The sequence below is a fragment of the Ambystoma mexicanum genome, chromosome 2q, assembly GCF_040938575.1.
Source record: "Ambystoma mexicanum isolate Mex_15411 chromosome 2q, UKY_AmexF1_1, whole genome shotgun sequence".
In the NCBI taxonomy this organism is placed as follows: domain Eukaryota; kingdom Metazoa; phylum Chordata; class Amphibia; order Caudata; family Ambystomatidae; genus Ambystoma; species Ambystoma mexicanum.
In genome coordinates this window covers 58798183-58815415 of record NC_090924.1, presented here as the reverse complement: position 1 = coordinate 58815415, position 17233 = coordinate 58798183, and the positions used below count along the sequence as shown (strand labels likewise).

At 46.2% G+C, this 17233-nt stretch overlaps 1 protein-coding gene across 4 annotated transcripts in view; it reads left to right on the top strand.

The window, feature by feature from the left end:
* Window positions 1–17233, top strand: part of DNAJA3 (DnaJ heat shock protein family (Hsp40) member A3) — a 743272-nt gene that overhangs the window by 226303 nt on the left and 499736 nt on the right. The gene's annotated exons all lie outside the window — the stretch shown is intronic.

Sequence of the window (17233 nt, the reverse complement as noted above, 5' to 3'; positions counted from 1 at the left end):
CAGATCAACGGCCGGAGAATGTATATTCTTGCCCGCTGTTCCAGCTATCTGATTGGCCAATTGCCCTTCCCCCCTTCCCCCGGTGTGAATGCTTTTTAAGCACCTCCTGTTCGCCCTAGGGCGATGCCCTCATTCTGAAATTGCATTGGGGAGTAGGCTGGTGGCAGCTGTTTTGGCACACCACCGTTGGAGCCCTTTTTACCACAGTAGCGTAATACCTATACTTATTAAGGAGCTTCTTGGGCAACCTCTGAAGGCCGAGTAACCTAAATGCGGGCCTGTTTTGCACCAAAAAAGACCAGTCTCGCTAATGGAGTAGCTGTGACAGAGCAGTATGTCTTAACTTGAGGGAGGCTTGTAGTAAGTATGTTTTTTTTCTCATAATTAACTAAAAAAACAATGTACATATTGCAATTTTACATTTGTAAAATTATAAGTTGAAACTATATCAGGTAAAATAAGTAATACAGGTTAAACACATAGTAAAAATACCAATACATGTATAAGAACAGTAGTGTTAAGTTAAGAATCAATCCACTTCTAAAGTAACTGCTGACCACTGCTTAATGTTAAGAACCTCACAGGACTACAGGATGGGGAAGAAAAGGGGAACTACTATACAATTAACAATCAGCCATGATCGGGACCCCATATGCCAAAGCAGATTGGTCAGTGGTTCCTGAACCTGTAAGAGAATTTTTAGTAGTACAAATGCACACCATGCGCTAAATATATTACTTGCAGTTGGCAAAAGAATAGGGGTTAAATGTAAAACACAAAGATGGAGGTCACCGAAAGTCAAAACATAATCAGACATATAGCTGCAGCTCATTACACTCCTAGACAAATAGTGTGATAAACCTGAGGGTATTCTCACTCCTAAACGCCCTGGATCCTATTCTCAGGTGGCCATGGAAAGGCCATCGCTCATGGATCCTGACCCTGGGTGTGGAGAAGTGAGGGAGGATCACCTGGGTGGATGGACCTTGGGGATTGGGAGTGGGTGCCCTCAGTGAGACGTGGTGTCCCCTTTCCCTATTGACAACCAACCCATCCTTTATGGGCTTTTGTTAGCCAGCTCCCCTCATTTCCCCCCCTCATGTGACACTTAACAGTACTGAGATGAGGAAGATGCAACTAAGAATGATGAATACTATGCCATTCCACTACTTTAGTACTGGGACATGGAAGGTGCCTGCAAAGGGTTGTGAAGGTCTGGCATGTCCCCTTGATCATGGTCATGAAAGCTCAATAGATTAGCCCACCTGGAAACTGTTAAAGGGTTGCAGGTGTGTAAAATGAGAGGCAGAGAACACCACAGGGAGGCCTGTGTGGGGGGAGTCCAGCAGGGGACCTTGTTTGAGAGGAGGCGAGCCGTTAGTGGGAACTACTATGAGTCGGTCTGCTGTTTGCAGACCGCAGAGATGCGCTTTGAAACACATTGTGTATAGGCGCTATATAAATAAACCATCATATCATGCTGGGGACTGCAGAAGAGAGGTGGTCTCACGAAGGCGTAGAAGGGAGCTGGGTAAAGAGGCAGTCCCTTTCCCTTTGCTCGTTCTCCTGTGTTGATGAGCAGATAGATAGGTGTCTGTGGGGCAGAAGTTGGAACCTTAACATCAGAAGCAGAAGTTTGTGTTGCTATGAAAGTCATCTATGGGGCCAGTGAGTTTCTGACAGATGAGAAACCCAGTATAAATTGGTACTCGAGTGCATGAGCAGGAACTTTCCCATTGTACTTTGAGAAGCAATTCTTTGTATCCGAGTGATTGCGAATCGCAGTACTTTTTCGTAAGTCTCCGGTTGTTGGAAACTTAAACTTAAGCAAAATATATGCATATTGAATAATGAGCTGAATAGAGCCTTAAAACTAAGCATAACAAATGTATATTGAATACCAAACTGTATGGAAACTTAAAAATTAAACGGCATGAATGCATATTGAAGGCTGAATTTAATGAAACCCTGGAGTATATTGTAGCAAGTAAGCAGGTTATTAGAATAGTATGACCACCATAAACAGGTATATTATCCCAAGGGATCCACATCACAGGGGGTCGGTAATAGTGTTTCTGGGGGGCTTTCACCTTCCTGATGACTTCTTTTTGCTAATGGGAGGAGTGCCAAGAGGAACATTTGCTCTTTATAGTTTGAGGGACTGTGAGCCAACAGGTCATGGGAGGGCGACAGGTCAGTCCTGAGTACTTCTCTGCATAGTACATGAAGGGTGCCCAAGTGTTCTGGAAGCCCAAGAGTTGAGCATTTTAAATACAGAATGAAATAAAATTTTATGGGCCAAGAAAATGAAACGGCCAAGGAAGGTGCCCATGTGAAAACAAATTATGGCAAAGGGTGCAAGTGTGAAGAAGGTGGGCTACAAACCTCATACCCTCAAGCTTAACTTTTATAAGTGAATGCAGTACGGCAAGGCCAAAGACTGGCAAGAGATCTGTGACACATGATGGCAGAGCCATGAGACTGTCAAAGAGAATCCAGAGGAGTGTAAACAAGCACATAAAGCCTGGAGGTCCATCAAGGGGAACGGGGTGAAGGTGACTTGGTGCACAGGAGCCCGTACCAAAGAACCTGTGTGGGCTGAAGAGCCCAGGCATCCTGGTTGCGTGACCTGTGATGAGTGGTCTGTTCGGTCGTACAACTGCTCCTAGACGAGTGAACCCTGAAAGCTGAAAACCAATGACGTTGTAAAGTTAGTCTTGGGGAAGGGAGCCCTGAGACTTGAGGAACTACACTTGTCTTGATAACAAAGCCTCAAGACCTTTTTGTTTTTGAGCTGTGTTGCTTGGAACTTCGGGAAAGGAACCCAGAGGATTGTTTTGAACTGTATTGCCTTGAACTTGAGAGGTAATCTTGTGACACTTGTGGAACTATCTTGCACTTGGGTATGGGGAGCTGAAAGAGCTATGAGCTTGGAGATTTTATTATTGACATCCCTACACATTGTTTAGCTTTAGTTCTGAGGGCAAGTATAGACTTTGTACATAGGCTTAAGTTGAACTCTTTGATGCAGACTTTCCTTAGTTTCTTTCAGGTAGAAAAATGCCACCTTAGCATAGGGCAAGTTAGACCTACTACCATCCTGACATTTGATTTAATGTAAAGTATTTTTATTTTGAACTTTAAGTCTGTCTGTGTCTTGCTTCATGATGCCTTCACAATCGTTATACTTTACAGTTAAACATTCGAACTGTGCATTTTTTATAGACCAGAGTGGAATATAATACATTAAAAATCTGTGGTACTTGCTACAATTCTCCATTTGACCCATGAACAATATCCTGGGGCAGTTAAAGTTCCTCCAAAGTCTCTTTAGGGTAGTTTTAGGCAAGTTCAAAAGTCCCCCATAGGAATCAACGGGGCAAAGTCAGTAAGCACAGCTGCGGTTATGGGGGCAAAGAAAGGTAAGTTCCATTTCTGCGCTACAGGTGCAAAGAAGACGGCAACCAACTTTATACCTTTCTGGGTGATGGCAGCTTCTTATACCAAGATGTACAGCCAAGGTGGTAAAATGCAGAGGAGAACTAGGGAGAGAAAAAGGACAACTCGGAAGCAAGTCCAGCAGCTAATAATCCAAAACAGAGCTAGTGGTATGAGATACAAGTTTAGCCAGTACATGGAAGGCAATTTAATCTCAGAAATCATTAATCAGAGCCTAAGCCCCGATCACTTACAGCCAAAGACCAATATTGCAGTTAAACATACAATAGAGTTAATTTTACCAGCAGGAACCTGAGCAGTCAACATTGGAACTGGCAGGTATCAGGCGTATCTTAACCCAAATAGGCTGAAATCAATTTCTTTCCATGTGATCAGAAAACTACTTTCACCATATTGAAATGTTCTTCAAAAGACCTGGTCTATTATAGTTCTCTCTCATGCATAAATTACTGGAATTGGTACCATACTCTGACGAATTTTGGGAACCGTCCAAAGGCCATGGTAGTTATTTTCTTCATTGCTAATACCCCCATATCTTAACCCACCATTGTCCAATAATGGGTGCCCTAATCATCTTCCAGAATTGTGCTAGTGTTAATCTTTCTGCATTCAACAGAAGTGTAATTAAGGACATTATATACCGCCCTCATACCGTATGCCCTCTCCACCACATTCCCCAAGACCACTACAGTCCGGTCCATGTTTAATATGCTGGTTTTATGTCCCAGGATTTCTTTCCAAAAGATCTGGGATTCATCACAAGTCCACCATGTGTGTCCCAGGGTTCCCAGCTGTCCACAATTGCGCCAACACAGAAGGGTATAGAGAGGCATCGTTTTGCTAATTCTATGCGGGGCAAGGTACCAGCGGAAGCCTATCTCGTATAAAGTTTCTTTTATTGTACTACTTTGTTACCCTATGTGTTGTCTGCTCTTAGACAGAAACCTGTGCAGTTCCCTCTGGGACCACTGCAAAAGTTTTAAGACTACAGGTGTTAAGGGAAGAAGACTCTCCGGCGGGAGATCTCCTCTGTCGTCGGGAAAAGTGGTGAGACGATTCTGCAGGGCTTCACCGGTGGTGTCGTCTTGGCAGGTCGGCTCGGCTTCTCACTCTTCGGCTTCTTAGGTCCTGTGGCGACTTCTGAAGAACCAGTCCCAAAAACCCTGCTTTTATGCAGCAAACCCCCATTCATACAGCCTAGCTGTCACTCAAACATGCGGGGTGGCTCACCACTTGGGCCAATCACACTAGAGTGCGACCTGAGTTGGCAAGGCAACTCGGTCCAGGGTGCCTAAACCCCCTCCCACACCCCCTGTGGTACCCAGACAGAATGGCACCACTTTGGAGGGCTTCTGTGCAGAAGCCCGCCAAAAAGTGGAACAAAGGCTCGACTCGGGTTCAGGGTTACTGAAGTGAACCTAGACGCCATTTTGGCGGCGAGTTCCGGCAAAAGATCCCAACCGGTGAATTTATATTAATTAAATAAACCAGCGGTATCTTTAACATTGCACCAAAAAGTGGTGCATCAAAAACAATGGGAAATCCCATTGGGAAATATCCCGGTGGAATATTTCCGTGGTATCCACTGCCACCAGCCAGAACTCGGCGAGGGGGGACGAGACAGTACCCCCTCGACAACAGACCCAGGGGCAATCTAATTGCCCCTACCAGTACTTCCACAGTAATATGGTTTGTACTGGTTAAGTTCCTAAGTTAAGACTAGTAAAGTCAATGGTAACTTTACAGACCCAGGGAGACAGTAGTCAGTCCCAGGGTGTGGAGTCTATGTTTGGGGGTCTCTACTGCACTGAGGGTGCTGTGTAACACACATTCAAAAACCAATGATGGCCTATGGGGAAAATTACCGCCTAGCCCATAAGCACATAGCAAGTCACAGAGAACACTCTCAAGTCATGTCCAAGAGTGAGGATAAAAGAGTCTCCCTCTTGGCAGGAGAAAAAAAAGTAAACCCCACAAAATCCAGCAAAGTTGCTGGGGGACTCACTAGGTTAGGAAATTCAGCCTAATCAGAGAATTCTTCCTAACATCTGCCAAATGTTTTCTCAATCATATTGTGAGATATCCTTCTCCAACTCCGCTTCCTAGCGTGTCATGTAGGGTAATTTATCCCCCGGGTAGAGTTCTCAAGAATCTTGTATAACTTGGATTTCGAATGGATTGTGTCCTCCAACGTATTCCACATCTCTGACGCGTAATGTCCACAACTGTGCACATTGCATGTCAAAGATGTGGAATACGTTGGAGGAACATCCAGAAAGTTACCATTTGGTAACTAAATTTTTCATCTGTCCCTGGTGTATGCCCTCTGCCTTTTGAGATGTCCAACCATTTTGGAGCCCTAATACCTGCTTGACCTATCCCTTTGTTTGTGACCAATGGCGTATTTTGGTATAGCAAAATCTTGCCTGTTCTCCAATGTTATACTTCCTCTTGCATTCTTCAAATTTAATCGGTCTACCCTTAATGTGTAGGTCAGCAAGCCAGGTAATCCTGTTTCGTTCCCAGTTGGGAAACTAAGCTACATTCAACCCTGAAGTGAAATCAGGATTTTGGGTGAGGGATGAGACAGGGCCCACACCAAGGGTGGGAGGGGGGCAGGCGAATGCTGCGAGCAGGCAAGACTCTGTACCAGTCTGTTAAGGAGCATGCTGAGTTGCCCTCCCACATTTTTCTCCGCCCCCTTAAAGGGAGTGTGTGTAAGTGGATGGACGTCCCTCAATTCCACATCTTTACATCCAGTAACACAATTTTCCAATGACCATTCCGGCTTGGACGCCATTTGCTTGGTGTCTGCAGGGTTGGTGCGGTGCAGGCAATCTCCCTGCATATATTTGCGGCGAAATCTACCAACATAAATCTGATTCGATGGATTATTTTCAATCAGATCTCATAGATCCACTCTTGCCAGCCAAGTAATTTCTTGTAAGCCCTATTTTGTAAGGCCCTTAACGACTTCGGAATGTTAGCACAAAAAAGCCCTTTTATAGAATACAGGTAAATTAACCCCCTGATATTCAGTACTGTTTCCATTCTTGGGGGGGCGTATATTCTATATAGTGGCTCCACTACATCAGGGCTCATTCATGTTGAGTCCTTTTGTACTTTGAATAATTTAACTGAAATCATTAGAGCTCCCGAATTCACTCAGAATTCCCATTGCCAGGGGGAGAGTATTTGGAGTCTCTCAGAACAGCAGCACATATTATGTTATTTGGCATTTTTTATAGTGCCCTATATAGCATTGGTATGATCTCAAGGTGCTTGTGGGTTGAACGCCCTTAGGGACCATAGTCCAGGTCAGTCAAAGTAGGGTAGAATACAGTGCTTGGGTACACTCGATGGGTGTGCAGCCAGTGTGATTTGCGCAATGGTGGCTGCATCCTAACACTAGGTGCGGTGGTAGTGAGAGATCGGTCTAATGTGTGCAGTCAGGTTGTTGGTCTCCGAGACTGCATTCTGGGCGGCATTAGGCCTGTTTAGGACATTTATGTGTATAACTAGGCCGAAACTGATCGAGGGATATAGATGCACTCTATTGTTGGCGTAAAGTGGAGGGTGAGCAAAGTGGTAGGAGTGGCGAGTGTCTGGAGTGGAGGATTTACTCTTAGGTGCCCACTGTTCTCGTTTACTTTCTGGATCTGGATGAGCTGGCAGTGGTTGTCCTCATGTTTCACGGTAGCAGTACTTTGATGTAGATTCACAGGTTGGACCAGAGGAAGGTATGATTTTCACAGTCAGAGGGTCATTCTGGTTAGGCTCAACACTGTCAGGGAGCCCATTTTCCAGGTTACAGGGTAGGTCTTGGCAGCATACTGGTTATAGGTCGGGATATATTTCGTAGTTCTACTGAGGCAGTGGTGCTAAAGGATAGGCTGGACAGAGGTTTTGTAGAGCCTGGTTGTGTTCGTATCTTAGGTATGTATTCAGGCAAGGTAGGGAGTGAATGGGTATGATCAACTTGATGGCACGAGAGGCTTCTAGGTCTGTGTAGTAGTATCGGGGTATTGGAGAGTCAGCAGATGCATATTCTAGAGCCTGCACGACACTAAGGCTGCCAACTGTGGCCTCACAGTTCCTAATTCCGCCTTGATGTCTTATTGGTCGGTTTCTGTGGTCCCTTCCCTCAGTATCCCTAGGTATATTTGCTGGCCAGCTGGAATTACTTTCCAATTAAATTTAATTGAACTCCTGATTCTAGAATTCTGGTGAGTTTTGGCGGCCTTAGATGCTCCTAATCATGGTTTATGGAAAAAGCCAGGTTATGCCAAAGTGGTGAGCAGCTTTCTTTCGTAGCTCGTTGTAGAGGGGCTGGTCCGCAGTGGGCGAAGAGTGACCGCCCTCCACTCCCAAAAGGTCAACAAAGAGGTCTGGATTGGCCTGGTCCTGCAAGTAGGTATCGTCACCATCCTGGCCGGGGTGGTCTTGATCATCTATCCAGATGTCCTAGTCTGCTTGTGTGGACTGAGTGTCCCTATAAAGAACTTTCTGAAGGCTCACCAGCTGGCTGGGGCAGGAAGTGGAGGTGCTACTGGCACTGTAGGAGGAGCAGGAGGCTGCTCTATAGGCTTTGTCAGACTGGGCAGCTTGCTCAAAGTCCATGAAGGAGATCTTCCCGATACTGTGCTCAAACTGTGACTGAGTCCAGGGTGTGGAAGACAGAATGGAGGATGGTGCCACAGTGGTGACCTCTGGCACAGGAGGAGCTTCTTTATGACAAGGGGAACTGGATATGTCCTTGGGACTCTCCCAAGGGCACCTCTTGTTGAGGGAAGAATAAAGAGGCGAGGATTTTTCTACATATTCTTCAGTGGTCTAGAGGCTTGTTTATGGTGAGCAGAGTGCTCCTTATGATTTCTTTTCCTAAGTGAGAATGTGATTTTAGCTTTTCAACGGCTGTTCCAGCATTTCCGCCTCCGCCATAGAGCAGTGTTTATGCACAGTGAGAAATCTGAAGGTGTCTCACTTACTAGTCCACGGGGATCTGTCATTCAGGCGGCCAGGACAAAGCCATCGCTATTGGATCCAGTTCCTGAGGATGGACCAGTGGGGGAGGATCACCTGGCTGAGTAGTCCTCGGGAGTGGACGTGGGACACCGGCGGGTGAGACGCGGTACACCCTTTCCCCATCGCACCTTTTCCCCATCCTACCCCATAGGATATTCAGAAGTTCCACCTGCCCTTTTTCCAACACAAACACTTTCCTACACTGTGACAAACAATAACAAAGTAACTCACCGTAGCGACTACCTTACTCGTAGTCCATGGTCTCCTTTCCTCCACACCCGCGAGACACCCTGTACCCCGGGACGGGACTGGAGCACCCCCGCAAAAAGCATCCACCTTTTCCAAATCCTGTCCCTTTACCTCTACGCAGGGAACTGCACGCGGTCGCAATCCTGCCCCACGCATCACTCCCCATTCCCACTCTATCTGCAGGTCCGAGACCAGTTGAGCAATAGAGGATACTTTTTAGAGGGCACGGTGGGCGGGTGTATGGAGGAAAGGGGACTATGGACTAGGAGTAAGGTAGTCACTATGGTGAGTAACTTTGTTATACTAAGAAGTCCTGTCCCCTTTCCTCTGCACTTGTGGGAGATTCCCAAGCACGTACCACAGCTAGTTCAGGTGGATGGAAAAAAAACCTTACTGGAACAAGTTCTTAAGAACAGCCTGGCCAAACTGGGCATCGTCCCTGGAGCTCAGGTCCAAGCAATAATGCTTACAAAAAGCTGGTGGGGAAGCACCCGTAGCCGCCTTGGCTATGGTTTCCCAAGGAACATACTTTTGGAAGGCAACAGCAGCCGCTTTGCCATGTACAAGATGAGCATGAATGCCTTTCGGAGGTTAAAGGCCTTGGATGGTATATGCTTCTGAAATGCAGGAGGCAATCCATCGGGAGATAGTTGCCTTGGAAGCCGATTTCCCTTTCGAGTCCCCAAATGTGACAGTTATGAGGAGGCCTTGAGTTCACTCGTTCTGTCGAGATAAAACTTTAAGGCTCGTCTGATGTCCAGTTTATGTAAGACTCTCTCGGCATCTGATGCCGGGTTAGGAAAAAAGACAGGTAAGGAGATCGATTGGTTCAAATGAAAATCTGTAACCACCATAGGTAGGAAAGAATTTGTGTGGAGCACAACCTTATCCTTATGGAAGTTGAGGAACGGATGTTCCACAGAGAGACTGGAGCTCGCATACTCGCCTTGACGATGTGACTGCGACCAGAAAGCAGACTTTCCACGAAAGGTATTTGAGATCGGTAGTGGCCATAGGTTCAAATGTTTCACATCACCGCGGTGAGTACCACATTCAAATCCCACTTGGGGTGAGGAGTACGTACCAGCGGGAAAAGATGCAGAAGACCCGCAAAATGACTTAACGACCGGATTAGTCGAAGAAAAGGAACAGCTGTCAGTGGACAGGTCGCCGCAATGGCAGATAAGTAGGTCCTGCCAGAGAAGACATGAATGCCCGAAGCTGCGAGGTGAGACATGAAGGAACCGTGTCCACCGTAGCCGCCTGAAGTCAAGCTGTTAAGCTAAGCACTAGTGGCAAAAACTGAGCCATTTGCTCCTATATTAATCTCTCATAAAAGGTTTTCTGGCTGCTTGGATAATGCGCATATTGACCTCAGATTAAACTGTGCTTAAGACCTTCATTCAGGCACCAGGCCGCCAAGCTGAACCATTGTGGGGAGGGGTACCACATCTGGTGATTGCACTGGTGAAGCAGGTTGGGAATCGACAGCAATCTGATCGGAGGAAGAATCAACAGATGCTGAAGTTCCGAAAACCAGAATCTGGCTGGCCACCAAGGAGCTGTGAGGTGGAGAGTGCAATTTGATGCATTCCTGAGCTTGCAGAGTGACCGATGGATCAGAGGCAGTGGAGGAAAGGCATAAGCCTTCATGTTGTGCCATGAAATCTCGAGTGTCTCCCAGGGAGGACACCCCGAGACAGTCTCTGAATGCATACAGAGGAAATTTCCTGTTTGTAAAATGCGCAGAGAGGTCCACTTCTGGGGCGCCCCATTGGCCAAAAATGGTGGAGAGAACATCTGTGTACCTCAGGTACATCATCAGCGTATGAAGCTATCTTATGCTGGGATCCTCTACATGTAACCCCTAAGATGCTTTGATTCTCCAGCATTGGCTCTTTCATAGATTCACATGCTGTGAATATTCCCTGTCAGGCTGGGAATCCTCTGTTACCTTTAAATTCCCCTTGCTATAGGCAAGAAGAACCTATATTTTGTAGTCTAACACCCTTGTTATGGGTGTTTTGGTCCCCACCTACACTAGACACTCCTCTTCCCCTCAGATTCGAACCACATGTTGAGCTGAGAATCCGACAAATAGAATCGAGCTCAAAATTCATTAAATAACTTCTCAACAAATTTGATCAAGTCTACAATATCAGCATGTGACAGATAAGTCGGCATGGAGGGCAACAGGAGGCCCCTTTTTAAGGCCTGTGCCATTTGTGGCTTGAAAAATGTATCAGGGAGAAACTCAACTGCAAATACTGCTTATGCCCCAGTACATGATTGACAACTGCACTGTGGAGGTCTTCGTTCACTCAAGTGTAGAAACCGAAGGCTGGTCTGCTGGCTCAATGATGGGAACTACCGAGAGTACACCGCCGACGTCGAATCGACCAAAAGCATGGCAGCTCCCAGAGGTAAAGGGTCGGGTCAGAAGAGAGGCTGGCGGAAAAGACCTAGCACAGAGTTACCCACGTCATTACAAGCTGTCGATGGTTGGTGAGAAGAGGCCATCAAATGGGCCGGAGAGGCAGTCTTCAACCGGAGAAGGTCTGTCCTCACTGGGACGGAAGGCGGCAAGTCGATTGAGAAGCACAAACACAGGCATAAGTCAAGGTCAGTGGGAGAAGACAAAACCTTAAGGAAAGAGCAAGACACTCAGCACACCCATTATATTTTGTGTTTCTTAAATTCCGTAAAGATGGTTAAGGCATATTATGGTATGGTTATAGAGGGAATTCAAGGTGTAGGGGTGAACATCTCAGCTGTGGCATCTAGGCTGGAAAAAAGTACAACAGAGAAAGGTTCCTGATTGGGAAACCCCCGTCCCCTGCACACTGCCAAATGGCGTAAGCCTTCTGGTACCTGCAAGCCAATAGTCTATCTTCTTGCTATAAGAAAGACCGGGGTGGCTGGTATTTATAAGTGTAAATTACCTTTGTATAGTTTAGTAAGACCTACTATTCAAATCACCACAAAATATTCATTTTAGACAATAAGGGGTACATTTAACAATTTATTTTTCAAGTAGCCCAACGCGTTTCGAGTTAATTCCACTCTCCATCGGGGGCAAAATAGTTTTCAACCAATTCTACAAATTAAAAAACATGAAGGTATATTTAGTAAATGCATCAAGTAGTGTATGTAATTCATATATTTCTAACCTCATAAACATGTCATTCGCCCTTATACGGGTCCTCATTTTTAAATAAGTTGAGCTTATTCATAGAGACTAAACAGGTCAAGACAAAGCAAATTTTTATCGAATATCCTATTTGCCTAAGGATCAACTTCATGACATTTGGTTACAAATGTGGATGTATGAGTAATTTGTGAGTGCTACAACTCCTGAAGAGAATAAAAGGTAAATTAAACATGCAAAGCGGTCAGTCCTTCATCCTCGATCTACTTCATAGTATGCCTCTTGTTTTTGATGTCTGTGGGCGAGCTCCATTGAGAGTAAAATGTGATCATAAAGTTTGGAAAAAAGGGACTGGATGGATGAGTGGTTCCGTCCGGGAGTAACTCGGGAGGAATGGTACATATTGTTACACATAATTCCAATTAAATAGAAAAAATGTTGCTTAAATGAGGTAGTAATTCCTGTTTTATCTAATGGTTATTGGGGGCTGTATTGTGTAGAAACCGTACAAGTTGAGTCTACTATAGTGCAAGACAAGTTTCCAGTCTGGTAAGCAAGTGCCGTCTTACAAATAGCCGGATGAGCTCAGAATCTATGGTAGAAGGGACTGCATATTAGACTAGGGAATGTGTGGCCACGTATCAGAAAGAACCTATGAGGAAAGACTCAGAGGCATGGCATTCCGTTTACTGTTGGATGTGGTATAAACGTTGAATGTGGCTATTATCAGCATCGCAAGCTTGCAATGGTCCCTAAAAGTGATAGTGAAATAATGTCATGTGTGGTGAAGCCACATATAGAACACTTAGAAAATAGAAAAATAAGGGGTCTCACCCAGAGTTAGAGCCGCCAAATGCTGACATAGAGAAAGGTCCACTTGGCAATATAGTAATCGGGCATTGGTTTTAGGAGAAGCCTGTCAACAAGATAAAGTCCCGGGAAGGCTTCAAGCAGTTCACCTCCTGGACTTGCAGGTAAATCTATAGTAAAATATAGCAGAAGTGTACTCAGGACCAAAGCCTGGTTTACGAAATGCAGGAGCGCTGGAGAACTACTGGAAACTTACTTGTGTGTGCTTCAAGGAATGCTAAGTGCTAACAATAGTGGAGCTCCTGCCGGTCGCAGCAACGACAATGTTGCGGTTAACTTTGTGTGGAGCTAGTTAGTGTATATATGGTCGGCAGTGTATGATGTCACTATGCGTATGTGCGAGTGATGTCATGGTTTCCCTGAGCGGACCGCTAAAAGAATTGCGTGTCACCTTATAAGTGCTAATTGAGCAAACTCAAAGGAGTATAGGTGATAAGTATGTAAGGCGTCATATACCTTGATCATAAGTATGGAGATATGAATAGTAAGTGTATAGTCGGCGGTATGATGTCACTACATGCATGCGCGAGTGACATCATAATTTGCATATGCGGGCTGTATTTTTATTGAATAAGCATGTCTATACATTAATGCTAATCTGTATTAGCTGAGAAAAGTGAAGAGTCATCCATGGGAGATGGCGAGGAGTAGAAAATATTAATTAAAAAGAATGGTGATAGGAGGGTCAATGACCAGATCACAGCGCATGCTTGTGACCGATATGATCTTAGCAACTGTCATTCACGAGTGTGGGTGTACAATAATCAGATCTCCTTATGAATGTGATGGAGTATACCTTCAAGATACTCATATGTATGTAGTCAGTGTCAAGGTGAGTATATAGCATTATGAATATTAGCTGAGAATGTCAGCGGACTGTGAAGTCCTAAGTATAGCAAAGTGGTGAGTGTTATTGCATAGGATCTAGCTGCCAAAAATAGGGCAGACGGCATGACCCGTAGGTGTACTGTCGTGTCAAAAACCACTGAACTAGCTACAGTGGCATCATAAGTGTGGTCTAGGGCTGATTGCCTATTGAGCAAGTCTTTGTCTAGAGCTGTTCAGGCAAATTACCATGTGAGACCCTTAAGAGTCTCTACTGTGATTTGAATAGTATGCCTTACTAAACTATACAAGTGCCTTTTACATAACACTTATACCAGCCACCCCTGTCTTTCTTATAGCAAGAAGATAGACTATTGGCTTGAAAATACCAGAAGGCTTGGGCCATTTGACAGTGTGCAAGGGATGCAGGTTTCCCAATCGGGAACCTTTTTCTGTTGTACTTTTTCCAGCCTAGATGCCAAGGCTGAGATTTTCTCCCCTGCACCTTGAATTCCCTCTATAACCATACCATGATATCCCTTAACCAGCTTTATGGAATTTAAGAAAGGCAACTTTTTTTTGGGGGTTTTCCAAAAACTACAGTTACAACAGCACCCAAGGGGTGTATCAACAGTTGCGCCCGGGGTCCCACCCGTCCCCTCCCCCCACCTTATTTTACTAACCAGTGGTAATGTCTCCTCGTGACAACCCTTTGGTACGAGTTCCTCCGCAAGTGGGTCGACTGGCCAGCCACCCTAAGGTACTTGTTGGGTTTGAGATGGTGAAGCGGAGAGTAAATATGTGACGTATGGTCCCCAGATGTCAGGGGGATTCGGGGGGGGACACGCGTGTAAGGGAAGTGTCCTGATGAACTCCGTCTTGACAGTACAGACCATCTTTTTACCAGTCTTCCAGGGTGGGAGCTGGTCCACGACCCCATGTCATGGCTACTCTTCTGCGTGCTAGCACCAGGAGGAGAGCTGTGAGTTTCCTCGTCGTGGGTGGCTGGTGCCTCGTCATCCCGAGCAGAGCTACAGTTGGGATGGGTGATGGGTCCTCTCTGAATATTGCAGCTGTTGTCTGGAGTACCCGAGTCCAGAACCGTGGCACATCTGGGCAGTCCCAAGTTCGATGGAAGAAGTTTTCTGCTGGCACGCCACACCTCTTGCATGAAGCTGCTGACTTTGGACGTTGTGTGCATTTTTTGGCCAGGGTGAAGTACATTTGATGAAGGTATTTAAAGTGTATTTGTTTAAAACGTAGGTTTAGTGCCACTTTTTGGGTTTGTCGCAGGATGTACGTCCAGTCTTCATCGGGTATAGTGGTTTGTATAGATGTTTCCCACCTTTCTTTCGTGCGGTTGTTCTCTAAGAGGGACCTGTATATCGTTGAGACTAGTCTGCCCTCGCCCAGTGCCTGAATCGTACTGTGTAGTAGATGCTATGTTGGTGACTGGTGCAGGAATGACGAGAAAAGCGTTTGTAGAGCGAAGTACAGTCTGAAATACACAAATGTGTCAAGGGGTGTGATGCTCCCTTTCTCTAGCTTGCTATGGCGTTATAAATATGCCCTCGGTGAACAGGTCTCCTAGGGTCTGTAGTCGTAGTTTGTCCACCCATTGGTGAAACACTGTCTCCGTGGTTAGGGGGACTCCTGGTATAAACTTGACTGGAAGAAGGGGGGAGAATCTGGTTTGAATGTTACATTTCTGTGCCATCTTTTTCCAGATCATGTATGTAGATGGGACTATATTCATCGTTGCTTGAGGCCCTGAGAGATGACCAATGATACGGTTCTTAATAGATTGGGAGACGCCAGGGCCCTTTCTATTTGGACGTGTGGTGTGATGAAATGTGTGGCGTACCAGTAACTGAGAAACTGTGCCTTTGCTGCCCAATAGTACCGCTTAAGGTCGTGGAGTGCCAGGACTCCCTGGGATGTTGGCAGTATGAGCGTGGCATAGGCTACTCTTGCTGGTTTGCCTCCCCACAGCAGTTCGAGGATCAGGCTTCTGATCCTTTTCAAGAAGGATTGTGGCAGTAGTAAGGGTATATTGGTGAACAGATTGAAGAGTTTAGGGAGACTCGCTATCTAAACCAGCGAGGGACTACCCCACAGTGTTGGTGGGAGCGCGCACCATCTATGTACTTGCTCTTGGAGTGACCCCAGCGATTTCTCGTAGTTGTCTTTGAATACGTCATGGTGGCTTATGGACAGTGAAATCCCTAGGTACCGGGCGGGGGGTGGTGTTAGGGGGGGAACTACTGATTTAGTATGATTAATCTTTAACCCAGAAATGGGTCTTATTTGATGACTTCACGCATAATGGGATTCAAGATCTCACTTGGGTCGTGGACAAAGAGAACCACGTTGTTGGCATAGAGGGAAATCACTAATTTGTGGAGTCCCACGGCAAGGCCTCTCAGTAATTGCCGGGACCGTAGCCCCGATGCTAGAGGCTCCATTATTAAGGAGAATATCGGCACCGAGAGCGTGCAACCCTGTCTGGTCCCTCGTTGCAGGTCTATACTCGTAGATTTTGTGTTGCTGTCATGATGCCTACCCACGGGGAACCAGACCAGGTCCCGCAACCCCGGAAGTAGTCATCAAGCTATTTTGAGCAAGCCCAAAAACCCCTGCTAGGGGCTGTTTTGGTGCGGTCCTGGCGCCTATGGCGCCAGGCTCATATGGAGTCAGTCGCGCCAGGCTCATAGAGTAGAACTTACCTGATGCAGACCATGCTGCAGAGCTCCAAGCCAAATGAAGCTTGGAAGGGACTATTTTACCTAGGGACTATTTTTTTTACTCTGGTGGGGCTGGGGAGGAATAATTACCTGGGACTACTTTGGAGGCTATTTAAACCACGCCCGAAGAGCAGCACACGCTTCACGTTAATCTGTATCCAGCAGCGTAACGCTCACCGTGTCTGCAAGCCTGCATCCAGTCTTCTGCCACGCCTGCCTCGAGTCTGCCGCTCCTAGAAAAAGGGAGGAACAGAAGGAGAAAGGTTAGAATAAGAGCAAAACCTTCAAACCTTACCAGAATTCCGGATCCACCGCGCCTTCGAGCTGGAAGAAAGAAGCATTTATGCGCGCCGCCTCGCCTGCTGCAGCGCCGCGCTGAACTCACTGGCCTTTGCAGCATCCTCACGATCCACCGCATCCTTGTGCACATTCCCGCTGCACTCTGGCACCTAAGGGGAACATAAGAACAGCAAAGGTGAGCCAAGGGAATAAACAGAGGCAATAGTAACTACCCCCATAGACTTACCTGATTACCGCTGGGGGTACTATTCCTCTTCACGGGTTGGCGCAGTCTCCATTGCATCCTCGCTGTACCCCGGCCCCTAAGGGGAACAAAAGAACAACAAGGTGAGACAAAGGGACAAACAAGGGGAACTCTTCTCACCGCAATAGACTTACCTAATTTTACAGCCGGAGGCATTATTCCCCGAACTTCATGTTTTCTCTCCACACTTGAATAAGGGAGCAAGCAACAGGTTACATTCTGGCCTTATTTTATCGAACTATGTAGGATAAGCCAAATCCTTACCTGAACTTCGTCAGCTACCACGAGGAACTCTTTGCTGGGGTCAAGCTGCAAACTGCAAGGAATCGGACAAGAGCGAAAGTCAGACACGTAAACTCTTACGAACTA